This window comes from Erpetoichthys calabaricus, chromosome 3 (genome assembly GCF_900747795.2).
Source record: "Erpetoichthys calabaricus chromosome 3, fErpCal1.3, whole genome shotgun sequence".
NCBI classification, from domain to species: Eukaryota; Metazoa; Chordata; class Cladistia; order Polypteriformes; family Polypteridae; genus Erpetoichthys; species Erpetoichthys calabaricus.
Window position 1 is genome coordinate 137,057,675 of NC_041396.2, and position 27,203 is coordinate 137,084,877.

The window sequence follows — 27,203 nt, forward strand, 5'->3', positions numbered from 1 at the left end:
CATCAATGCTGGCGACTACTGCTGGACACTGATATGAGAAGCATCAGATGTTGAGTGCAAACTAATATCAGTTCAACAGAGCTAAAAATATTTTGCTGTTAATGCAATATATTAGTAACATTGAATAAATAAATATGTTAAATTCCATAAATGTTAATTTCATATTTCTCCAAATTTGTTCATGATACAGTCAATCTGAAATTTAATTTGTGTGTGTCTTGAAGCTGTCTTTCATAATTATCAAAAATTGTTCAGGAAGCAAAAGTTGTGGATGTGTTATTTTTGTTGATTAGGCTTATGATGGTGGTGTCCTCAGAAAATTGAATGATGAAGTTGCAGCAGTGTCTCTCCACATAGTCAGTTAAGCAAGGATTACATTTAAAGGCAGAAAATGAAAATGCGATATAGCAGGTTTCTACACCTGCTTTCTGAGTCCGCTAACTGACATTTTAAGGTCCACACAAAGAGTGAGTTTGGGAATTAAACTAAAGTCCTTGAAGGTTACAGTCCATCACCTTAGCCATAAGACTATAAAAAATATGTGCAATTTGTTTTCATCGATGTAAGTAAAGAGGTGTATAGGTGTTTTAGTTTCTGGTTTCTTAAATGAAAACAATATGCTTGGTGAAAATATGTAGTTCATTTCAAGACTTTTAAATACAGTTTTTGCATTTCAAAAAAGAAGAATTTCATGTTTTGTGAATACAAAGAGGAATAAAAACAATTCAGGAATTGTCTAAAGTAAGAGAAGGCCAACCTGTCATAAATAATGTTGGCCTTGGAACTGCTAATTCAATTTGTAGACAATGTGGAGAAATTTAAAAATATGTTCTGATAAAGAAGTGAAAAAACATGTTTTTTTAGTCTATATTCTATTTACTATAGTAAGTAATGAATCAGGTTCCAAGGTAAAGTGGAAAGTATTGTTAAAAATCAGATTAAATTAATCAAAACAGTTACTACAAAACAGTAGTAAAAGATTTTAAAACTATATGTAAGATCATTTAAGAGCCTTGCCACTTTCTATTTTAGTTCTCATATAATTTTTGTATTGCAATGGGAAGTACTATTATTTAAAAGTCACATGTTTGATAGTGTGAGAGGTAAAAAAGCAGAGTGATATTTTAAAGCTCGTAACTTTTCAGTTGCTAGTAAATTATAAGTGTCCTCTTTCTGAGTTCTAGCTACAGTATGCAATGAGTGGCCTCAGTCTCTCAATGCCATCGGTCAAGTACTTCCAGGGTACTGACAATAATTAAACCTACTGTATTTCACTTATACAAGGTCCCAGGTAGTGTAGCTAGAGCACTAGCTGTAAAGTGATTGGATAAAGTCCTTTATTTAAAATATTAAATTCTGGTGTGAGACAGCGAGCCCCTGATTCAACTTGATAAAAATTTACAAATTTTCTCTTGCTCAGCCAGACATGTTTTATTAATTTAAATTTTATTCTCTTTTGTATAGCTCTGGGGTTGGGTGGGTACCTGGGGGGTGAGCGTTCAAATTTATATGTGGAAAAGTTTTTACTTTGTTATCCTCTTCCTATTATTTGAAATCAAATAAAAAAATTGATTAAAGTTCTGGTGCATAGTGGCGCAGTTGTTAGTCCTGCAAAGTCTCATCTCCTGAAGTCTTTCATTTCACAGACTGCTCAGTAGCATGGGATGAAAGTAAAGGATGCTGGACAGTTGCATAGTTGCAGTATAGAGTGCCAGCATGAGTTTCTGGACAGCTGCATGGGTGTGGTCTGTGGGTGAAGTTAAAGAGGAGCAAGTGTGAGTGTGAGAGGTCTGTCGAGCCATGCACATGACCGTGGGAGGTGCCAACAATCTAACAGTGCTCCGTCACCTGCAGAAGAAAAGTGACAGGTGAAGTGACAGTTAGTAAGAAGCCATGCAATGGCCCAGAGAGAGTTTAGGAAAGGAGGCCAGACAATTGATACATTCCACAGAAGGGCATGTGTGCGGATTCGATACCCCATGATATAGGAGTTGTTGATTAGATGATTGAACACAGTGGTGTAAACTTCGTGGCATGCAAGTCTATGCTTGGGGTTGGAGAGTTGTTCAACCAGGGTTAGCCTCATTGATCTCACAGGGATATTTAAAACACAAGGGCTAGTGAAGAAGAAAGCATTCTAAGTCGTTATAATGATTCAGAAGGCTGAAGACTAGTGACCTTCTGTAAAAGTCATAATCGGGGAAGGTGTTGGATCTCTGATTTATTGTTGACAAAGAGGCAACAACCTGGGTATTTCAAGGCACTGCAGGTGCTATGGATGAATTTTACTTGTTTGCTAATATCCATAATGATATATAGGAAATTCATTAAATAACCATTTTTCTATGTTTGCGTGATTCAGTAATATAATATTTAATGAGAGTAAGAGAAGACTTGTTGCACCGGCTGGGGTCAAACAGAAAATTAGCTTGACAGTACTTTAGAATAGGGGCTACCTAGGCTATCAAATAGGCAGTTACTAGTATGTAACATCACCTTCACAAATACTTTGTTTTTTAAAAAACTTGCAAAGCACTAATGACACTTTGAAATAAGGGCTATGTATAACGCATCAATTAGTCTTACTGTTTTATGACATTGGAGAATACAAACAAACCTGAGAATTCTATAAATACATCTCATCTTACGTTCCCATTTGCTTTTCCTGGTGAGGGTTTCAGTCTTCATAAATACATAAACTGCATTATTTTATCAGTGCTGCTGGGGTTCTTACAATTGATTTTATATATATAAATATATATATATATGTATATATATATATATATATATATATATATATATAAAATATAGTCACACATGCATGATTAGGGGACAACTAAAGGCTTGAATAAATGTAATTCCACACCTGACCAGGGCGAAGTGCACTCATTCTCTCTCTCTCTCAATTCCTTGCAGACCATTCTCGGGAAGACCCACCCGGTTCTGGGGCAACCAGCGACATCACTTCCGGTTCTGGCCCTGACAACATCACTTCCTCTACTTGCATTTAAAAGCCACCATCTTAAGAAAGCAGTCAGTTCTGTTTTGAACTAAGTTGTGTAAACATGTCTGTTCTATTTATTCATTTTTGCAGCCGGGAAATATTATATGGGTGGCTGCCCCAAACCATTCCCATGACTCTTTGTCGTTATATATATACACACTGTGGTGGGTGGCTGGGGACGCAGAGAAGGACTATGCCTCCCTCGGACCACGAGAGGGTAGCTGCCCTGGTTTGTGTGGGGGCCACGGGAATTGAGCATGTAAGCTCAACCCTATAGTGGCCCGTGGCCACCGCCAGGGGGTGCCCTAAAGACTCTGAAGCCGTGGACATCAACACTCATGACATCAACAAGTATTACCAGAGACACCAGGAGTGCTTCTAGGTGCTCATGTGGCACTTCCGCACCGAAAAGAGGACAGGATTATTGAGAGGCCTGGACTGAGGGTGCTTGGTGCAGGGGCACTGGGTTGTGTGTGGGACTTTATGAACTTGTAAATAATTGTAAATAAACGTGTGGTGAGTTGAACATTGGTCTCTGCCTGTCTATGTCGAGGCTGATTTCCCACAATACATACACACTACATATCCTGTTTTGTTAGCTATATGAGACAGATAAAAATGTGAGAATACTGTATATGGATCTCCTAGAAAGTTTCTGAAGTTGACCTCTGGTCTGATGGTAAGGATTTTGGGCACCTTTCTGTAGTTGTGTTTCCTACTTTATTTAGACTTAATGAAAATTATTGGCATATGTAGTTTGATTGAATGTACATACTAAATAGGGATATGCTGATGCCTATAATGTTATTGTTTGTAGTTCTACAGAATCTCTCAAGTATACCATACTGTTGAATTCAGTGCTAGATGTGTAGAACACAGCTTGTGAGCCTCAGCAGCTGCAATGCTGTTTGTTGAACTTCCACAATAGCCACTGTTGTACCATTTATTTGGCTTTAATGAGGACAGTCTCAGTTAGAACAAACTAATGTCTGTGATATTTGTGATTGCTTCTGAGGAAGGATGTCAGACAAATGATTTGTGTCATTGCAGGGTGTTATTATCATAGAGTTTTACTGTATTTTTGCTTTGATTTTGAATGCAAAGCATGTATAGGCTATTGTGGCATTTCTCAATTACCAGCACTTCATGTAAATTATGTAGTATGTTCTATCTACTCAGCTAGTATAAAAAGTTATTAAATTATGTTTGATGGCCTATAAATACAAATAAATGTTGCCATTTGTTTGAAAAACACATTTTTATTCAACAAGTCTGTAGACTTTCCCTGGCTGATGGGAGGGGATGGAGAGTGACCCCAATGTCTTGAGATGGCCAGGGGCCTGTGGACTTGGGATCTGTTCCTGCATGTAAAACTGTGCACATTCCCATATGGAAACAAAAGCAATACCTGATATCTGTAAAATTATGCTGAATCACACACTGCTTGCAACAAAGAAAACGAAGCGTCAGGAGCTGATATTTTCTGTGAATAAGATAAAATGTCAAAATGTCAGAAGATATTGAAATGTACAGTATATATTGGCTTCATTGGCAAGGGTGATTTTATTTACAAGTTAAGATATAAATATGGAGCTTTGCAAAAGTTATTTATTTTCAGAGTGCCAGCAGATAACCTGTCCACTCCAGGATGTAAACCTGGAACCTCAGCATTGAAAATTTTATTTTGCTTAAGGAAAATACCTTTATCAAGAGTGGCTATTAATGACATTTACTGTGAGTCAGTGATGTACTACAGTTCTTAAAGGTTGCTTACACTTAGCCATAGTCACACTTGGTTCATTTCTTACAAGTGGCTCATACAGCTCATTATGTCTCAAAGATACACCCTGAGTGCATCCCTAGCTCTTTGAAGAGCCATGGCAAATCTATAAAGAAGTGGAAAGAAGAAAGAATGCTCTTTTGGATTATGTAACATAAAATGCCAGACATCTGAAACCTTGTGATTACTGAATAAAAGTGGCATGGAAGTACTGCATTGTTCACCTCAGACATGTTTTGTCTACAAGTAACAGTTCTCTTTTGGAACAGAGGTGGTCTAATCAGGTTTAGATTGGTTGCTTTAAAACATGTTTGCTTGATGAGCATATCCTGAGGCCAAATCTTGCAGCTGGCACACTGTCATGTTCTAGAGGTATTTTTTTCTAGGTTTAATCAATCTTAGCTACCTTGAAATATGTATTTTTATTATACCTATTTGTTCCGTTTTTCATTTTGTACCGTCAACAGATTTGTTGCTTTTTGAGGATGCTGCTGATGGATGCAGTATGTATGCATATGTTAGACTGCAAAATCACAACCACCTTTTTTTATCAGAGTTTATTATTGTAAACTTTCTTGCCTTTTTTTAACCTTGATACAGCAGATAAAATAATGATGGCACTTTTAGACAAAAGGGACAAATAAATCACTCTGATTTTTCTGGTTTTCCTTCTGGTTTTGGTGTCACTTTTAAATAATTTACAATTAATGACTCCTGCCTATTTTCTGATCATGAGTTTGTGTCCCCACACTTGAAAAGCCAAAAAAACTCACAAGGGTAACTCAGTCTCTCATAGCAGTACAGTTCCTCTCTATCTTCGCATAACAAGAAAATTACCTTGAAACAACTCTTGTTTAAAGAGAGCTGGTTTTGACATTAGTCTGCTCTGTTTTAAGTTTCAAACACGCACCTCTATCACCTTTATTTCCAAAGATCTCCTACATGTTGGAAATATCTGAACAGGAATCTCAGCATCTACAGGGATAGTTCTTTCACGGTAGAGAAGTCATATTTTCAGTTAATTTCAATTATTTTTTACAATTACAGAATTAGTCCCATATTGTTGAAGTGCATACATCACATATAAACTACGCAACATATTTTGCTGGCCTTTTTGAATGGCATAGCTCAAAAGGACTGAAATTTATATAACCAAAATTGTTAACTTTGAGACAAAAGATCCAGTTCACAGATACAGTTAATGGTTCTCTGAAATGTCAGGATGTTGTGCATGTTAATGCCATGTTCAGACCACATTATTTAAAGTGTAGCATAATTAATGATTGCTAAACAGTGCGGTTTGGGTGTGTGGTGAATGTTATGGTTGGACCATCTTGTATCAGTTTTTAACAGTGACATTTAATTTTCATTTTTAGTGTAAGATTTTTCATTTCTGATATTCATTTATTATTGTAATGCTTCAGAGCACACAGCACATATAGAGTATATTGATTGTGCTTCTTCAAAAGGTGTGTATTGAACAATTTTAAAATAGGCTGGACAATGAGGAAGTTGAGAAAGTTTAATTAAAAATTTTACAGTCTAGGATGATTCAGTGACTACAGACAGAATACTATAAGACAGAAGTAGCACACACAAATAGAAGTTCATCAAACAAGTAGAAAGATTCAGTTTTTCTGGAGGTGCAAGAAGCATAAGTTTTTTTGTCTTATTGGTGAGCTTTTTTGACACACAGGTAATGGATTTAGGTTTTAGCAGAAATGCATCTAAGGCGATTTTCTTACACAACTTAGTTTCATTGTGATGTGCTGGTGATTTATTTTAAGCTGTTTAGATATAAAGAAAAAGGATGACACAAAATTCATCTTCACAACTCAGTGTTAAAATCAAAGCAACATCCTTTGTCTACATGCTTCTCTTCATAATGTGAAAAAGGTGAGAATGGAATTTGTTTGATGGAGAATTTGCCACCCAGATACCAAAGCACAGAACAGCTACAGCAAAAGACAAATGGCATTTATTATTATTTATAGTGTGTAAGCTGGAGCCACACACTTGCACGGGAGGGAACTTTAAAAGAGATAACACAACACACACAAAAATAATGGACAAGTGCATTGTATAGATCTGACCATATAACAGGTGGTCATCTTCACCAGGTGTAGCAGCTAGTCTAGCACCCATCACAACTTTCAAATGAAAAATACAGAAAAACCAAAACTGTAAACATTTATGGCACTCCCCAGTGTGTGTGGGTACCTCCATCAGGTCCCAAATATTAGCTCAACAATCTTTTACCTTATTAGAGTAACACTTAGGTGATATTGTGTAACAGTGCAGGTCGGCTGCAGCTCCCCTTGCTTACTGGGTGCCTCATGAACCCGACACTGTCAGTACTGTAACTAAGATGAGCTGGGCAAATAAGGACATACTAAGCAAGGGGTTGGTGAACAAGTGAAACGTGCTTTTAATAAAAAACAAGTCCAAAACTGTGTTCAAAGTCCAATGCTTCCATATCCATAATAAATACTCCAATAAAATGAAGGTATTAGTGGTAAATAAAAAGTTACTATAAATAAATCCATTAAAAACATACAGTTATTGGATCCATAATGTTCTCTTTTTAGTACAAGATGATCCCAGCCCACCTCCTTCTTCATCTCCCCAGCTACCCATAACTCGCGCAGCCATGATCTTCATCACCCAACCCCCGTCTTGGCTGCCTCCAAACAGCTCCAGCCAGACTGTCTAAGGTCAGTACTCCTCCCGTCGTCTTTCATGCACCCGCAGTCGTACCTCAGATCCCTTGTTAGATCATCCTTCATGCTCACCCCACTCCACACAAATGATCAGTGGGGTGAACCAGCCCCTAGACCGCCAAAACCTGCACTCCTTGTGGGGCCCCTAATTCTGCTGCCTTTCCTCCCTAGGCGGCCAGCTCATCCTGCCCATGCTCTTCAGACTCTTTTTAATCTTCAAAGCCATTTGTCTTCTAACACATTCCTTCCTCCCCTCCCCAACCTGTGCAGGCTCTTTTTAAAACTGTTAACCAACTGGATGCAGGTGTGAGGAGCCATTACCTCTGCGGTAGCATGGAGGCTCCTGATTGATCCGCCCGCCTCTGCACGTGAATGAAGCACGATCAGAGAGTGCTTCCATTGGCCGCAGAGCGAAACACATTTACGCACCCAAACACCCGCTTAGAGCCTGCACATACACAGGGAACAATTATTTATATAAAATCAGCACTGCGCCATGGACCACACAACACATACTGCATTTCATATATCATAGGTAGTCCAGAACAGTTCAAAAGCAACCATTTTATATTTCTCAGCTAGTCCCTAATAATTCTCATTTTCTGACTTTATTACATAGACCTGAACAGAAGGTTATAAATTCCCACCATAGCTTTCATATGGATACACTCACCCAGCTGCCACAAAGATGTGGCTGCTATCTGCATTTGCAGTTGCTGACACTGTTAGGGTTGACTATTTCTGTGGCTAAATAATTTATTATATTTTTAACTACAGGCAATAAGTAGAGCAATGAAACAAGCAGCAGAGAACATTTACACTTTTATTCACTCATTACATGTTAATATTCTCTAAATTAAGATTTCTAACACCAAGAATTGCTCTTGGGCTAGGTCAAACATGTTTTTCTGGCCTTAAATGTTTTGACTTTTCATATAAAGGTCCTTAGGTTTTATTTTGTACTTATTCTTATCTGTTGTTTTGATATATAGAACAGGTTTATATCTGTCTCACTTGAAATGTGCTGAGTAGAATGGGTCACAAGAAGTTTTTTAAGTACATATTTGTCATAATATTATATGAAATATAAGAAACCAAATCATATCAAAGACATTTTTTAAAAGTCCATCCTTATGTCAGTATTTTATTTCAATTTTTTAATGATTGAATTTTATGTGCTGCTCTGCAGTCTCTGGGACAAGGCCTGTGATCACCTAGCCTTACCAGTAGTAGTTGAACATTTGGGGTACCTTGACCTCTAAGGGAAATACTCTACAGGATCATGCTTTCTTGCTTAGCTTTGCACTGAGCACCATCAAATAAAAGGTTCATTGTGCATGTTGGGAGTCAGTCTGAGAGACAGAGAGTGCAATATCAAATCTGTGAAGACTGCTTCTTCTTAAGATTCATGAGAGTTGTGGCTCAGCATCAATAAAACTATATGACTAAATAAGAAATGCACTGATACTTTAATTATTGTTACTGCTTTCTTTAATCTTTTCAGGAAGGTGGATTAAATAACCTGCAGTGACTTTGAATGTGTAATGTTCCTCCTATACTTCCATTCATTAGCTCCATTGCCCTTCTTATTGTGACTCTTTGGCTTAAAACATGGTGAATCCATGTGAATGATATGGTGATTTTCATTGGCAAAAATTTCTGGCTGCTTCTGGACTACCTAGTTAGACGATCTCTGACGAAGTAAAATGTAGCTTTAATATGTGAGTTAAGTGGGGGGTGGGGTGGTGGAGGAGGTGACTAAGTCAGTATGATCAAGGGGGGGGGGGGGGGGTTGTATAGTTTATTTATTATGTACATGTTCTTCTTAAGTTAGCATATGCTGGATTTATGTCCAAGTGTCTGTTGATGGCGTTTTCATTTGATAGCCAAGCAACTCTCTGGCACTTTTAGTACTGGCCTTAAATTTTACTTTTACATTGTCCCAGTTGAATGTGTGTCCTGTTGATTTAGTATGTTAGTCACCTCCCCCACCCCCACCCCTACTTAATGTGTTGCTATATATTGCCTTTGATTCTTGTATGTCTAAGCATTATCCTCTGATGAAGACCCCTGGTAGGGGTTGAAAGCTCAGGAATAAAAACTACTTTATGATACGTGATTCATTTTTTCTCCCTTTGTGGATCTCCAGCTGCAAATTTACTATAATGTACTTTAATGACATAATAAACCATAAGACTAAAGGGAGAAAAGGACCTGTACCGATTTTCTAGACAGAGGGACCGAGCTGGGAAAGATGTGCAGCAGGTTAGGGTGATAAACGATAAAGATGGAAACTTACTCACAAGCAAGGAGAGTGTGTTGAGCAGACGGAAAGAGTACTTTGATAGGCTGATTAATGAAGAGAATGAGAGAGAGAAGAGGTTGGATGATGTGGAGATAGTGAATCAGGAAGTGCAACAGATTAGCAAGGAGGAAGTAAGGACAGCTATGAAGAGGATGAAAAATGGAAAGGCTGTTGGTCCAGATGACATACCTATGGAAGCATGGAGGTGTTTAGGAGAGATGGCATTGGAGTTTTTAACCAGATTGTTTAATGGTATCTTGGAAAGTGAGAGGATGCCTGAGGAGTGGAGAAGAAGTGTACTGGTGCCGATATTTAAGAATAAAGGGGATGTGCAGGACTGCAGTAACTACAGGGGGATAAAATTGATGAGCCACAGCATGAAGTTATAGGAAAGAGTAGTGGATGCTAGGTTAAGAACTGAGGTGATGATTAGTGAGCAACAGTATGGTTTCATGCCAAAAAAGAGCACCACAGATGCAATGTTTGCTCTGAGGATATTGATGGAGAAGTTTAGAGAAGGCCAGAAGGAGTTGCATTGTGTCTTTGTGGACCTGGAGAAAGCATATGACAGGGTGCCTCAAGAGGAGCTGTGGTATTGTATGAGGAAGTCAGGAGTGGCAGAGAAGTAGATAAGAGTTGTACAGGATATGGACGTGTGAAGGAACAACAATAAAGGAAGGAAGTGTGACAACAACAATAACAACATTTATTTATATAGCACAGTTTCATACAAATAATGTAGCTCAACATGATGAAGCAAGAGAAAAAAAGACAAAATAAGAATTAAAATAGAAGAACACTAATTAACATAGAATAAAACACAGTGGTGAGGTCTGCGGTAGGAGTGACGGATGCATTTAAGTTGGAGGTGGGATTAAATCAGGGATCTGAGCCTGAGCCCTTTCTTATTTGCAATGATGATGGACAGGTTGACAGACGAGATTAGACAGGAGTCCCCATGGACTATTATGTTTGCTGATGACATTGTGATCTGTAGCGATAATAGGGAGCAAGTTGAGGAGACCCTGGAAAGGTGGAGCTATGCTCTAGAGAGGAGAGGAATGAAGGTCAGTAGGAACAAGACAGAATACATGTGTGTAAATGAGAGGGAGGTCAGTGGAATGGTGAGGATGCAGGGAGTAGAGTTGGCGATGGTGGATGAGTTTAAATACTTGGGATCAACAGTACAGTGTAATGGGGATTGTGGAAGAGAGGTGAAAAAGAGAGTGCAGGCAGGGTGGAATGGGTGGAGAAGAGTGTCAGGTGTAATTTGTGACAGACGGGTATCAGCAAGAGTGAAAGGGAAGGTCTACAGGACGGTAGTGAGACCAGCTATGATAGATAGATAGATAGATAGATAGATAGATAGATAGATAGATAGATAGATAGATAGATAGATAGATAGATAGATAGATAGATAGATAGATAGATACTTTATTAATCCCAATGGGAAATTCACAATGTTATATGGATGGAGACGGTGGCACTGACCAGAAAGCAGGAGACAGAGTTGGAGGTAGAAGAATTAAAGATGCTAAGATTTGCACTGGGTGTGACGAGGATGGATAGGATTAGAAATGAGTACATTAGAGGGTCAGCTCAAGTTGGACGGTTGGGAGACAAAGTCAGAGAGGTGAGATTGCGTTGGTTTGGACATGTGCAGAGGAGAGAAGTTGGGTATATTGGGAGAAGGTTGCTAAGGATAGAGCTGCCAGGGAAGAGGAAAAGAGGAAGGCTTAAGTGAAGGTTTATGGATGTGGTGAGAGAGGACATGTAGGTGATGGGTGTAACAGAGCAAGATGCAGAGGACAGAAAGATATGGAAGAAGATGATCCGCTGTGGCAACCCCTAATGGGAGCAGCCGAAAGAAGACGAAGACTAAAGTGGACATTTTAACTTTTTTTTGCTGTGTCCCTATTTTGCTTTCTTTTCCCTGTACCTTAATATGCTTTCGTATTACATTCGGATGGTGGGTTGCAACTTGCGTTTTCATGTTGACTTTGATATCTGACCACTTTTTTTATTTTGGGCACTGTGCGACTTTCTCAACTTAAACTTTTGAGTTTCTCGGCCACTCTGAATCACTACTTAAGCCAACAAATAGTACGTTTTTCCTTGCCACCACTTTACATTTTCTGAAATTCTTTTTTTCACGTGCTTTTGCTATTGTCTTTTAACCAAACGCTGAATGGAAAGTGATATTTATATTGATTTGCGTATTAAAATATGCAAAATTATGGGAGGAGTCGGAGTGGGATGGCAGGCAAGTGCACATGCGTTACTTATCACTTACCACTGATTTATGGAGCAGAAGTGTGTGGAAGTTGGCTTACACATGGTTTTGTGCATCTGAATTTTTTTGTGCATACGCACATTTCCACTTCTGTACGCCATGTTTTATTGTGAATTGTATGCACGGCATTATGCATGAGGCCCCTGGTCTTTATACTGTAGTTTGTATATTTGCCACCTAGTAATAAAATTGAAAGTTAGGTAGTGCCATTTTGCTTTAGGTTATTGTCGAGTCTTCCTTAGGATGTATGGATGTTTCAAATTTCAAATAAGTGAGATTGCAATTGAATCTAATTTCTTAAAGAACAATTTGTTAATGTATATGGGATGCTCTGAAATAGAAACTTGTGAAGGATGTTCAGCTTGACAGTGCTGATTGTCCCTGCTAATGTAAGATGGAGGGTAGACCATCTGTTCACGTTTTGTTTAACTTTATCCATGCAGATAGTGTAATTTTGTTGAAAAAGATCGTTATACTTACCTGTGAGTATGTACAAGTTGTTACGGATTTTCTCTGGTTTCCTCTCATATAACAAAGATTTGCAGGCTTCGTTGATTGGAGGGTCTAAGCAGGCATAGTGTGAGGGAGTGGACTGGTGCTTCATCCATCTTTGATTCAAATGTTCCATCTAGTGCTATCAGGACAGGTTCTGAACCCCCCACTCCATGACTCCACTAGAATAAGCAAGTTAAAAAAATGAATGTACAGCGCTAAATATAAAGGCAAACCCACCTGACTAACTCTAAAGATAAGTGTTTTTTAATTTAAAAACCTTATATTTACTGGTAGTAATACCGAATACCATTTGAATTGAATATTCATAACTGAGGGAAATAAAAGGAAAGAATGCCTCTGAAATAAGAATTTGCCATTAGAATTTCAATTCCAAGTCGGATAATGTCAAATAATAACACAAAAAAACTAATGTCTGAGTGATAAATAAAGACACGGGATGTCTAAAGATAAACTGAAATGAGAAAGGTTAAGTGAAAGAAGCATTTCAAAGAACATAATAACTTTTGACTGTTAATAATAGTGATCATTCTGTAAGGGAGAATAAAGGTTTCAATTGTGATGCAATATTTATCTAGTGCATCAGTGCAGCCTGCTGAGATGCAAAATCTCATTTCAGTTGAGATCCCAAAGGGCAGGAAACTAGCAGAGCTTCATTTCATTTAGCATACACAATCAGAACACTTCACAATAAAATGCATCAATTTCTCTCATAACAATGATATATGATCTTGTTCGGTGCATTTTTGAAATTGCTCTGTCATAGTTAGAAGGGTTGATAATCTATCAGAGGCACTAACCCTTAATTATTAACAAATATCAAGATTGCTTTTTAGTTGTTTTAAAGACAATTCAATTTAGATTTGCAATACCTGTACACCAGTGAAATATTATGGGCATCAGCTTTAACTAAACAAAAATCAATTAATTATTGATATAGTAACAGTGTTTTGCTAAAAATGCATTCTGACCTCAGTATCTTACTTTATGGCTGCTACCATTGACTTAAATTGTATTTATAGTAATAACTGAAATTTTCATAAGTTTAAGCTTGCATCTTTCATATGTAATGATTCAGTGGTTTGGGCAACCTAAGTTGGATATATTGGGATTCTGTGTGAAGCAATTGTTTGCCAGAAACTTTCCTTCAAGGTTACAGCTGCTTTAAGGATTTATATTGGCACTATCCACATATTACTAGTTTCACTAGGATTAAGTAATTTGTTTTTAATTATCGCGACCACAGACACACATTCTGACACTCAAAATCAATACACATAGGCATCACTCCAAAAGAGGTCAAATTGTGCACAGGTATGTGTAAACATTTAAATCCTCCCAAAAGTTGGAATTTTGACTACATCACAATACTTTTTCTACATATACTGTACATCTATGGTGCACAAAAGTAAAGTAATGATACGTAAAGTGTATACAGGGTGTGTGTATATATGTCTCTCTACATTGTAAAGAGGTTCAAAACGTCGGCACCATACACATGTAGAGCAGGTTAGAGATTATGAAAGTACTAAAATTCGAAAGTCTCAAAAAACTGATAGTAAAGATCGCATTAGCGCAAACAAATGGAAATTATTACTTGCTGAAATAACAGAACAGCGAAAAGAGATTGAATAAATGGACATAGGTGTGATAGGACAGAGGTATGAAGATATTGTTGGGCTTTAAAGTTTAAGTCAGATACTTGTAGATTGTCTAATTCGAGTTGCCATCAGGGAACAGTAGTGTTTCTTCTCAATGAAGAGGCGTATCCAAGAGAAATAAAAGATCTGTTATTTGGTGAAAGTGAAATTCACAAACACTACAGGCAAAATACCCAAATCTACAATAATCAATCAATGCTCAAAACATACATTTACAAATTCAGGACAAAAGGCTATGAGAATCTGTGGTCCCGCAACAATTAAAGCTACAAGTTTAATTTCAAAGAAACCACAATTCGGTCAGGTTTATATTTATGACTAGCAAAATACCCGCGCTTCGCAGCGGAGAAGTAGTGTGTTAAAGAGGTTATGTAAACATATATACATATATATACATATCTACATATACATATATCTACATATACATATATATCTACATATACACATATCTACATATACATATATATATATATATACATACTGTATATACATATACTGTATATATATACATATACACATCCACATATATATACATATATATATACACATATCAACATATATATACACATACATATACACACATACATACACACACACATACATATATACATATACACATACATACATACACATTCATATATATATACACATACATACATACATACACACATTTATCTGTATATATAAAGGAGAGTTATGATCCGAGAGACTGTGTTTGTGTGTTTGTGGAGGGATGGAGTTAAGGCGGGTGTTGGAGTCACGTGATCATCTCCCCTCCCATTCACCTCATTTAATTCACTTCATTTCGCTCCAAGCTGAGCTCCGCAGCTGGCGCGGTCTTGCTGTTCTTGATTTGCTTTTCACATGGCCAACTATACGTTGCATGCTCAAGAGTAAGCTCAGCGCACAACTTGGTCATATTACAACCGGAGGGACGAACTGACAACATGGTATACAAAGAGATCCTTAACAAATAATTATTGGTATAATTTCCCTCAGTTTATTATTTAAAATTTTAAAGCAGTACTTAGCCGGTGCGAAGCGCGGGTATTTTGCTAGTATATATATATATATATATATATATATATACACATACAGAGACATATATATACATATACATATTTACATATCTACATATATATATACATATCTACATATATATATATATACATATCTACATATATATACACATATATATACATATTTACATATATATATATAGACATACATACATATATATATATATATCGATACCTATCTATATATATCTATATCTATATCTATATATATCTATATCTCTATATACATCTATATATATATCTATATATATCTATATCTATATCTAAATCCCCGCGAAGTACTGCTTTTAAATTTTTATTAAGAAGAAAACCTTTTTAAATTGAGGGAAAATATACCAATAACAATTTGTTAAGGATCTGTTTTTTTGTGAAGCAGCCTTAACACAGCTTTTCCGCTGTTTTATGAACGAACGCCATATAAGGTCTTCCTTTTTCCTTGCTTCGCCAAGGAAGGAGCTTTTTTATTAAATCCAAGGGTTCTTCGCTTTTTTTTTTTCTTTTTTTACGATTGTTATAGTTCTGTTTGTATACAACGTTGTCAGTTCAGCACTCCGGTTGTAATATGACCAAGCTGTGCAAGCTTACTCTTAAGAATGCAACGTATAGTTGTACAGGAGAAAAGCATTCTTGCCTCAAATCAATGGCAACCTTTTGTAGGTCTATGAACTTAATTTAAACTTTAGGTTTACACGGTGCTTTCTTTCCGAAGTACCTGCACTCATGAATATGTCTGTATGTGTCAGTTGCTCAAATCCCCGTGCTTCGCACCGGCGAAGTACTGCTTTTAAATTTTTATTAAGAAGAAAAGAAAACCTTTTTAAATTGAGGGAAAATATACCAATAACAATTTGTTAAGAATCTGTTTTTTTGTGAAGCTGCCTTCACTCGAGTGATCACTTCGAGCTGACTTGCTGGCCAACCATAAGCGTTACCTGGTAGATAACCACCCATACAATCAGATTGTGAATCAGACTACGAATGCCGTGAATGTAATTACCCCGATCTACATGCTGTCAAATAAACGAACCACACGCCGTGGCGCAATTTTAGGGGCTTTGCCTCTAGCGCTGATGTCCGAGGTTCGATTCCCGTAAGGGAGTGAAGTGAGTGGGTGGTTACCTACCAGGTAACGCTTATGGTTGGCCAGCAAGTCAGCTAACATCAGCCACGGTGCCTTCAGTTGTGAGAAGCAGATCATAGAATGGTTGAAAATAGTTTACTGTCAAATAATGCAAAGAGTACGCGACACGTGTTTCCCCCTTATTCTTAGCTCATCAGGCGTACACACTCACTGCACTCGCTTACGGTAATCGAATCTCGGACGTCAGCGCTAGAGGGGCTTCGCAGCGGTGAAGTATTGCTTTAAAATTTTAATTAAGAAGAAAAGAAAACCTTTTTAAATTGAGGGAAAATATACCAATAACAATTTGTTAAGGATCTGTTTTTTTGTGAAGCTTCCTTTACACAGCCTGTCCGCTGTTTTATAAACGAACGCCATATAAGGCCGTCCTTTCTCCTTCACAGTCAGTTCACGTGATTACGTGAGAGGCGTGATGACGCGATACGCAACCCCGCCTCCCACGGCCAGCGAGCTGCAGTCCATTACTGTATATGGACAAAAAAGAGGTTCCAGTTATGACCGTTACGCTTTGAATTTCAAAATGAAACCTGCCTAACTTTTGTAAGTAAGCTGTAAGGAATGAGCCTGCCAAATTTCAGCCTTCCACCTACACGGGAAGTTGGAGAATTAGTGATGAGTGAGTGAGTGAGTCAGTCAGTCAGTCAGTCAGTCAGTCAGTGAGGGCTTTGCCTTTTATTAGTATAGATCACGGAGAAGCGATGCAACATAGAATTGAAAGAGTTAAACGATCGAACGTATTAGAAATTCTACAGCCAATAATAGATACAAATCCATATGTCTAAAAGTATCACATTTTACATGAAATTTATCTGAAAAACACAGACAAAGAAGTTTTCATGGATTTCTATATGAATCTGAATGATCATGCATACATATATAATAAACCAACATGTGACAAACTGTCAGCGATAATAGTTTCAAAAGACGGAGATGTCAAAGACAGAGTTGGTATTTGTGTTTATCCAAAAACACAGCATGATTCGTTAGATAGATAGATAGATAGATAGATAGATAGATAGATAGATAGATAGATAGATAGATAGATAGATAGATAGATAGATAGATACTTTATTAATCCCAAGGGGAAATTCACATACTCCAGCAGCAGCATACTGATACAAAAAACAATATTAAATTAAAGATTGATAACAATGCAGGTAAAAACAGACAATAACTTTGTATAATGTTAACGTTTACCCCCCGGGTGGAATTGAAGAGTCGCATAGTTTGGGGGAGGAACAATCTTCTCAGTCTGTCAGTGGAGCAGGACAGTGACAGCAGTCTGTCGCTGAAGCTGCTCTTCTGTCTGGAAATGACACTGTTTAGTAGATGCAGTGGATTTTCCATAATTGATAGGAGCCTGCTGAGCGCCCGTCACTCTGCCACAGATGTCAAGCTGTCCAGCTCTATGCCAACAATAGAGCCTGCCTTCCTCACCAGTTTGTTCAGGCATCCTTCTTCTTAATGCTGCCTCCCCAGCACACCACCGCGTAGAAGACGGCACTCACCACAACCATCTGATAGAACATCTGCAGCATCTTATTGCAGATGTTGAAGGACACCAGCCTTCTAAGGAAGTATAACCGGCTCTGTCCTTTCTTACACAGAGCATCAGTATTGGCAGTCCAGTCCAATTTATCATCCAGCTGCACTACCAGGTATTTATAGGTCTGCACCATCTACACACAGTCACCTCTGATGATCACGGGGTCCATGAGGGGTCTGGGCCTCCTAAAATCCACCACCAGCTCCTTGGTTTTGCTGGTGTTCAGGTGTAGGTGGTTTGAGTCACACCATTTAACAAAGTCCTTGATTAGGTTCCTATACTCCTCCTCCTGCCCACTCCTGATGCAGCCCACGATAGCAGTGTCGTCAGCGAACTTTTGCATGTGGCAGGACTCCGAGTTGTATTGGAAGTCCGATGTATATAGGCTGAACAGGACCGGAGAAAGTACAGTCCCCTGTGGTGCTCCTGTGTTGCTGACCACAATGTCAGACGTGCAGTTCCCGAGACGCACATACTGAGGTCTGTCTTTAAGATAGTCCACGATCCATGCCACCAGGTATGAATCTACTCCCATCTCTGTCAGCTTGTCCCTAAGGAGCAGAGGTTGGATTGTGTTGAAGGTGCTAGAGAAGTCTAGAAACATAATTCCTACAGCACCACTGCCTCTGTCCAAGTGGGAGAGGGATCGGTGTAGCATATAGATGATGGCATCCTCCGCTCCCACCTTCTTCTGATATGCAAATTGCAGAGGGTCGAGGGCGTGTTGAACCTGTGGCCTCAGGTGGTGAAGCAGCAGTCGCTCCATGGTCTTCGTGATACCTTTGGGACTGGGATGATGCAAGATGTTTTCCAAAGCCTCGGGACTCTCCCCTGTTCCAGGCTCAGGTTGAAGATGCGCTGTAGAGGACCCCCCAACTCCAATGCACAGACCTTCAGCAGTCGTGGTGATACTCCATCTGGACCCGCTGCTTTGCTGGCACGAAGTCTCCTCAGCTCTCTGCTCACCTGCGCTGTTGTAATTGTGGGTGGGGATGTCTCTCCTATGCTGGTATCAGCAGAAGGATGTGTGGAGGGTGCAGTACTCCGAGGTGAGAGTGAGAGTGGGTTAGGGTGGTCAAACCTGTTAAAGAAGTTGTTCATTTGATTTGCTCTCTTCACATCTCTCTCGATGGTGGCACACCGCTTCGAGCTGCAGCCAGTGATATCTTCATCCCATCCCACACTTCCTTCATGCTGTTATTCTGCAACTTCTGCTCCAGCTTTCTCCTGTACTGCTCCTTCGCCGCCCTGAGCTGGACTGTAAGTTCCTTCTGCACGCACTTGAGCTCATGCTGATCACCGCCTTTAAAAGCCCTTTTCTTCTGGTTCAAAAGGCCCTTGATGTCACTTGTAATCCATGGCTTGTTGTTAGCATAGCAGTGTACAGTTCTTACTGGAACTACAATGTCCATACAGAAGTTGATGTAGTCAGTAGTGCAGTCAACAACCTCCTCAATGTTCTCACTATGTGATCCCTGCAGGATATCCCAGTCTGTAGTTCCAAAGCATTCTCTCAGAGTCTTCTCTGCCTCAGGGGACCACTTCCTGAATGAGCGTGTGGTTGTAGGTAGGACCCTCACTCTTGGTTTGTAGTGAGGCTGAAGCAGAACCAGGTTATGATCTGCTTTCCCAAGCGTAGGCAGCAGTTTGGCGCTGTATGCGTCTTTAACGTTTGCATACAGTAAATCAATAGTCTTATTTTCCCGGGTGTTACAGTCCACATACTGGGAGAAGGCAGGTAACGTTTTGTCCAGCGTCACATGGTTAAAGTCTCCAGCGATTAGCACAAGTGCCTCAGGGTGCTGCGTTTGTAACTTAGCAACAGCAGAATGGATGATGTCACTCGCCATCTCCACGTCCGCCTGAGGAGGGATGTAAACAATAACAACAATGATGTGTCCAAACTCTCTGGGCAAGTAATAGGGACGCAAACTTACGGCCAACAGTTTGATGTCCCTGCAGCAAGTGGAGACTTTGGCGTTTACATGTCCAGAGTTACACCACCGTGTATTAACATAGAGAGCGAGTCCTCCTCCTTTGTGCTTCCCGCAGGTACTTGCATCTCTGTCCGCTCTAACTGTGCTAAACCTGGGTAGCTCCACGTTAGCATCTGGGATGATGATAGTTAGCCACGTTTCGCAAAAGCACAACAAACTGCATTCTTTGTAGGTTCTGACATTTTTCACCAGCGCAGCCAGTTCGTCGATCTTATTTGAGATTGAGTTCACATTTCCCAGAATCACAGAAGGCATCAAAGGCTTAAAACGCTACTTTCTCGCAAGCCGCTTCATTTTTAGCTTAGTGCCGGCTCTGCTGCCACGATACCGCCTTCTTACCTCGTCGGGTAAATAGGGAACCACACCGGCACTGGCATTTGTTCTCAGCGCTCGAAGTTGAGTACTTGAAAAGACGAGTCTCAGCGTGTAAAAATTCATGCCCACGTTGTAAAAGTAAGTGTGTCCAGGGAATGAATCCACATAAAATAACGTGATAGGAGTGATCAATAAAAAAGAGAAAAATAAATGTAGAAAAATAAAGTCGTACACGGAGCTGCTGAAAAGGCTGCCACTCTCGGCGGCGCCTGAGTCATATATGACTATATATATGAGTCATATAAGCGGCAGATCCGGGAAATGACGAGCGCGTACAAGGTTGGCGAGCAAAGCAAGCAGGGGGAAGAGCCCCGTAGTGTGTGTGTGTGTATGTATGTGTGTTGTGGAAGCCAGCCCGACCACAGACAGACAGACACCTTTTTAAGTCCACCACATGTTTATTTACACTATTTACAACAACCAGTCCCGCACACAACCCAGTGCCCCTGCACCATACACCCTCAGTCTGGGCTTCTCAAAAGTCCTATCTTCCTTCATCGCCTCCACTCCTCTCATCCAAGCTTCGTCCTCTTCCACCCGACTCCAGCTCCTGACTGTTGGAAGGCAGCCCCTTTTATTCTGCCCCGGATATGCTCCAAGTGCTCCTTGACGAACTTCCGCCAGCACTTCCTGGTGTGGTGGAAGTTCTGGCTTCCAAGGCTTCAGGATCCATTACCCACCCCCTGGCGGTGACCACAGGCCCCTATAGGGTTGAGCTTCCCAGCTCAGTTCCCGTGACCCCCATAGCAACCAGCGCGGCTGTCCTCTCATGGCAGAGGTGCTATATAGGCGTCCCGGCTGGGAATGACACACAGCCGCCCGTGACAGTACCCTTCCCTCAACTGAGACCCGTAGGGCGCAGTGGCCAGTCCCGCGAGGGCAGTTCTTCCACATTGGAGGTCTGACACATTTTTGTCCAGCGTCCGATCCTGTAAAACAAACCATAGGCCAAGGGGCTACGACATTGCCCATACACCCTTGCTCGGCGTCTCTCGCTAGGCAACATCTCCCCCTCTGACTGGCACCCCTCCGTCACTCTGGTGCCCCCACCATCGGGACACTCAGCAGGCCCACCTGCACCCCCCTCTTCTAAACCGAGTTTGGGGCTTCCCTAGGTGCCTGCAAAGGACGACCCACCACACTACGTGGGCTCACATGCTCATGCATCTTTTTGTCATTTGAGCCGGCTTTCTTCGTCCGGCTCCTCCTTTTCCTCTGGGACACCCTGACGGGCTGTGTCTCCTTATGGGAACAAAAGAGACCCCGTACCATCTGCGTCCCTGTAGAGCGGTGTGAGACTGATGCTGGCCTTTAGAGTAGGGCACCTAGACACCTGGCAAACAACAGCCGGTGTCTTACCTGCCCTCTTGTTTCTTTCACCCCTGCCACACGTTTGGCCCTCACCACCGCATCCCCAGTCAGAGGTACGGCTACTCGATACCCGGAACTGACCAATACCGGGTCTCCTTCGCACGTCCTCCCTTTTCCCTTTACGGCACAGGTGTCACCTACCTGCACCGCCGCGTCACTCCGGCCGGAATATCCAGCGCCACACCATTCTGCCCACTGTCGCAGCGTCTTCACGAACGTGATCACCTTTCCCTCCAGCTCCTCCAATAACTCACGGAGGATGCGTATAACCTGGAAGAGTGACCCAGCAGGCTGAAGGCAACCCTCCAGCTCATGCCGAGCCGGAAACAGAGATGGAGCATCAGCCGGCGGTGGACTGATCGATGTTTGATCGGTCCTACACACTGACTGTGCATCACCAAACCTCCTTCCCAGCTCTGTCGTGTTCCTTCCTGGTTCGGGACGGACATTCGTTGGTCCCGCCTCCATCCAATCAGCGGCGGGAACACGACACACACCGTCCAATCCCTCACCAGCCTCGGGGAGGGACCTCTGGTCCTTCGTCATCTCCTTCTTCATCAACCCTATGAGTGGACCCAATCAGGGAAGAGTGTTCCGGGTGCTTTCCGCCCTGCGACCCTACTACGGTCTGTAACGACTCCTCCTCTTCTCCTGTTGTAGTCTCACCATCACTCCATTCGTCGGCGTGCTTCAGCCAAAGATGCAGAACCAGGCAGTCCCCGTCTAAAAAGAAAGACAAGGGGACAGCAGGGTAAGGCAGGCCAGGTGTATTGCCATCATGTGCGAGACTTATCTCCCGGATCCTGTCTTCCTGAGCGTGCTGAGGCCAGGTGGGCTCTTCCACTGCTCCACCGACCCGTGCATCCATGAAGACAACGCTTGGTACAGGCGGCGCTATCTTCAGGGTGCGCCTGCCCCTTCTTCTTCCCCATCGAACTAACCATCCGATAGGAGTGGACCTTGGCGAGAGTCTTAGATCGAGCTGCTGGCCTAGGTATGCGTGCTGCGGTGTGTGTGCCCCTTCGTCTGCTGTGCGGGCTGAGTCCACAAAATTATTTTTAACGCAGGGTCCCCACCTTTTAGCAGGTGGAGAGTCCCATCTGGGATGCCATTGTGAGATAACCAGCCTGGACACAACCAGATGGACACAGGCAGTTCTTAAAACACACACGCTTTAATAAACACAGTTCCCAAAACCCCAGTCCAGCACACACACAGTGCTTCCAGCAACACAACACCCTTCTACGGGCTTTCAATGTCCGTGGGTCACCTCTCTTCTCCCTGTCGCTGGAGCGTTGTCCACCTCTACCTCACAACTCTCGCTCCCTGATTGTAGGAAGGCGGACCCTTTTATATTCACCCGGATGTGCTCCAAGTGCTTGCTGATGACCTTCCGGCGGCACTTCCTGCTGTGGTGGAAGTGCTGCATGAGCACCCGGTAGCACTCCGGGTGTCCCTGGAAGGTTCTTCCTCCACCTGCCCAGGTATGGTGGAAGTGCAGCTTTCCCGTCTTCCACGATACTCGGGGCGCCCCCTGGCGGTGGCCATGGGCCCCAATGGGTTTGAGCCTCCTGGCTCCGTCCCCGTGGTCCCCTCATTATTCCCTTCGTGGCCCGGTGGACGTAAACACTGCCTCCCGGTCCTTCCAGGCATCCCGGCTGGGTCTGCCCTCCAGCCTCCTGCCACAGTGTATATATATTGTGACCAGTAGGGGGCATAGTAGCACACCAAATACCCCAGAAACAACTATATAACACAATCCTGGGTTCAAATACAAGATCTTCTTTATTATTTGTTACTTTCACCAATCTCCCAGTTCTCTTCCTTAATAATATAGTTATCAAAACACCTTCCTTGAAGCTGCGTCCACACTCCTCCAGACTGACTTACTCTTACAGAAAACTTGGTTTCTTTTATGCCAGACCCAGGAGTACTTCCATTGCCACAGCATTGCACACTGGAAGCACTTCCGGATCAGGCAGAAATCTATTAAAGAGGTTGTACTGATCCTTTATAGCTCTCCCTGGTGGCACCCAAGAACCCCACTCTCAGCCTTCCCCGCTGATATACCGATGAGTGTCCCACCAGTGGGATGTTGCCACCTTGTGTAAGTGGGAAGAATGTATCTTTGGGCTTCAAACACCTCTTGTCCTTCCATCGTGGCTTCCTTTTCTGGCTGTATGCAAACCTCCATTCCAGTTATACATATATGTGTGTGTATATATATGTATATGTATATGTATATATATATATATATATATATATATATATATATATATATATATATATATATATATATATATATATATATACAGTATCAAAAATCCTCTATGCTTTCGTGCGGACCATTTCCTGGAGACACGCACACCTTCCAGTCTTTGTTCAGTAATCCATGTTAACACCAGTTCATCTACAGTAATTCTTCGCTCACTTTCTTAGCTCCTCCACCAGGCAATTGTTTACTTCTGCCACCTTTTTCTGCCACCGTTTTCTCAATATCAGTCATCTGCTTGCACCATTCTCGGATATGTTTTGGATCCACCTCAAAATGTCGTGCAGCTTCTTCGCCTGAATGTTCTTTTGTTACCGCACGGAGTTTGAATGGTAAATCAAATGACCGTTTCCTTCCCATCGCTCACACTACAAACACAGGCCCACAAGAACACAGTGACACGAACAGGCACCCGCACGACCCTTCCGAAGGCAAAAGTGTCAGTGGAGGTAAAGGTTAACAGGTCACCAAGGAAGAGGGCGCAGAGTTTTTCACGTGATCATGTACTGTCTGTCCGGCCACAATACAGCCACTTCTTCCCTGGTCAAAGGAGAGGATTAACGTGTTGAAGATGGCATTTTCATGTTCTTCCCGCCCCTTCCACCCACCTCTGCCCTCCCTGTGGGGTTATGATTGACGTGGAGACGAAAGGGCAAAATGTACACAAAGAAATTTTGTTTTGACTTTCTCCCTTCCTCGATAGCATCCAACGACAAAACATTTTTGACACGAAAAGGTACTCACCGCATGATTCACTGCAGAAGGGCAGTAGCCTAGGTGGTACAAAAAGAGGATTAGCGTATGGAAAAGGCGGTGGGTCATTGGAGATCGGCGTATACTACAGACCGGCGCTTAAAGGAGACCGGCTACTATTGGAGACCAGCGTCTATTTGTCGCGACATCTCCTGACACCCGCCGTTTATTGGAAACGGGCATCAATAAGAGCTGGCCACTACTAGAAGATATACGGTATATATATATATATATATATATATATATATGAGGGGGGACCCAAAAATAACCGGAATTTTGTTGTTGTTAGGTTGGTACTTGTAGTATGTGGTTGGGCCGCTAGGGCGATCTACCGGTAGTTACACTCCTCACAAGTCAGTCTGCCAAATGCCATCAGTCTGGAAGGTTGTGCTTGTGTTCAGTGAATTTTTTTGTAAAAGTAGGTTGCGCAACAGTATGAGAAGGAAACGCCCTGATTTGTGGGAGTCGGCGATTGGTTCTTTCATCATGACAACGCTCCATCTCACACTGCTCTCAGCATTCGCCAATTTTTGGCAAGAAATGGTATGACAACCCTGAACCACCCACCCTACTCACCGGATTTAGCTCCGTGTGATTTCTTTTTGTTCCCTTGGATGAAAAAAGACTTGAAAGGAAGGCGTTTTGGTGACGTCGAAGAGGTAAAACAAGAAACGACCAGAGCATTAATGGGCATTACTTCAGACGAATTTAAAAAATGTTTCGAACGATGGAACAAACGGTTAGATAAGTGTATTTCCGACAATGGAGAGTACTTTGAAGGAGACTAATTGTAGTTTGTACAGAAAATTAAATTAAACACGTTTTAAAAATATTTCCGGTTATTTTTGGTTCCCCGCTCATATATATATATATATATATATATATATATATATATATATATATATATATATATATATATATATATATTGTGATGGATGGCCGGCAGCTCAAACCGGTCGACACATCCAGGACGTTAGATGGAGACTTCCCTGCAGCTTAGAGGTGCCCCGGATTCCCGCAGGGCACAATGGGAGATAGAGTTCGACTTCACAGCCCTGCTGGGTGCCGTGGGTGCCGCCGTGTGACGCTGCAGGGAGACACAGGGATTTTTATTTCCCATATAGCCCGGAGGTACTCCCTAATCACAGGAACGGAAGAACTGAAGTACTTAAATTAAAATATTTCCTGGTGCTTTTACCTGGTGTTTTGGACATTTGTCTGGTGAGTTTGAGGAGTGACAGCACCCTCTAGTGTCACAATATGTATGTATATGCTTTGATATACTGTATATATGTGTGTGTATATTTATGTGTATATATGTGTATATGTATATATGTTTGTATAGCTAATAGCTAGTATTTAGACTAAAAAGCGCAGGTTACATTCTTGAAAACAAAAGGCAACTGAAGAAATGGTAAAACCCAAAAAGACATTGCTAAAGCAAATCCTGCAAATGTCTTTGATCTTAAGCACAACCTGTACTTGTGGGCAATCGGAGCAAGGTAAATGGAGCACATTTTTATATGTGCTGAGCTGCACTTTTTTTTTAATCATTTACCTCATGAATATTTTAGGAGACAATTGGATGACATACTTAAAGCCAAAAAACAATATTTTAAACCAAACAATGTAGATCTTATCTCACTATAAACTTTATTATGTTCTCTAACACATTAGTCATACAGCTCGCTTATCCTAAGAAAGAAATGTACTTTCTTGACATTTTTGCTTATTGTGTGTGATAGCTATTATACCTGGTGTAAAAGAATATGTGTTTCAAGGAACAGGCCAATCAGAAAAATTAACAATTCCACAGTGATCAAATCTATTAGGACTCACTGTTTGTCCATCCATCTATCTATCATGGTGACCTTCTTGGACATTTGAGAGAGGTTAAAAACCTAAATATATCCAAGGGGACTTAACGTACAAAAAAGAAAGGGTTTTATTACAGCAAAAATGTAATAAAACAAAAGGACATACGGTCTTGGAAGTAGGATACAGATAATAAGAAAAATAATAAACCTGTTGCATCCATTTTCTGATCCCACTTTATGGAGTTTATGTTGATCTAGACTGTATCCTAGCAGTAAGAGTTACAAGGCACAAGCCAAGTGTAGATAGGCTTCTCAGTGCACATTAGCATACATTCTCTCATACATGTGACCTTGACCACTTCTGTTTGGAATGTGAAATAAACCTCCTGCACACCCTACAAGTAAATATCTATATCCACAAGTACTGAACAGTGACAATGGTACTGACTTCTGCCATACAGCTAAAAATATATACCTAAACTATGCATTTGCCAATCTTGATACTCTTGGACACAAGCCAGGAATCTCTATATAGGGGTGCCAGTATATCTAAGCAATAATTATAGTGATTTAAAA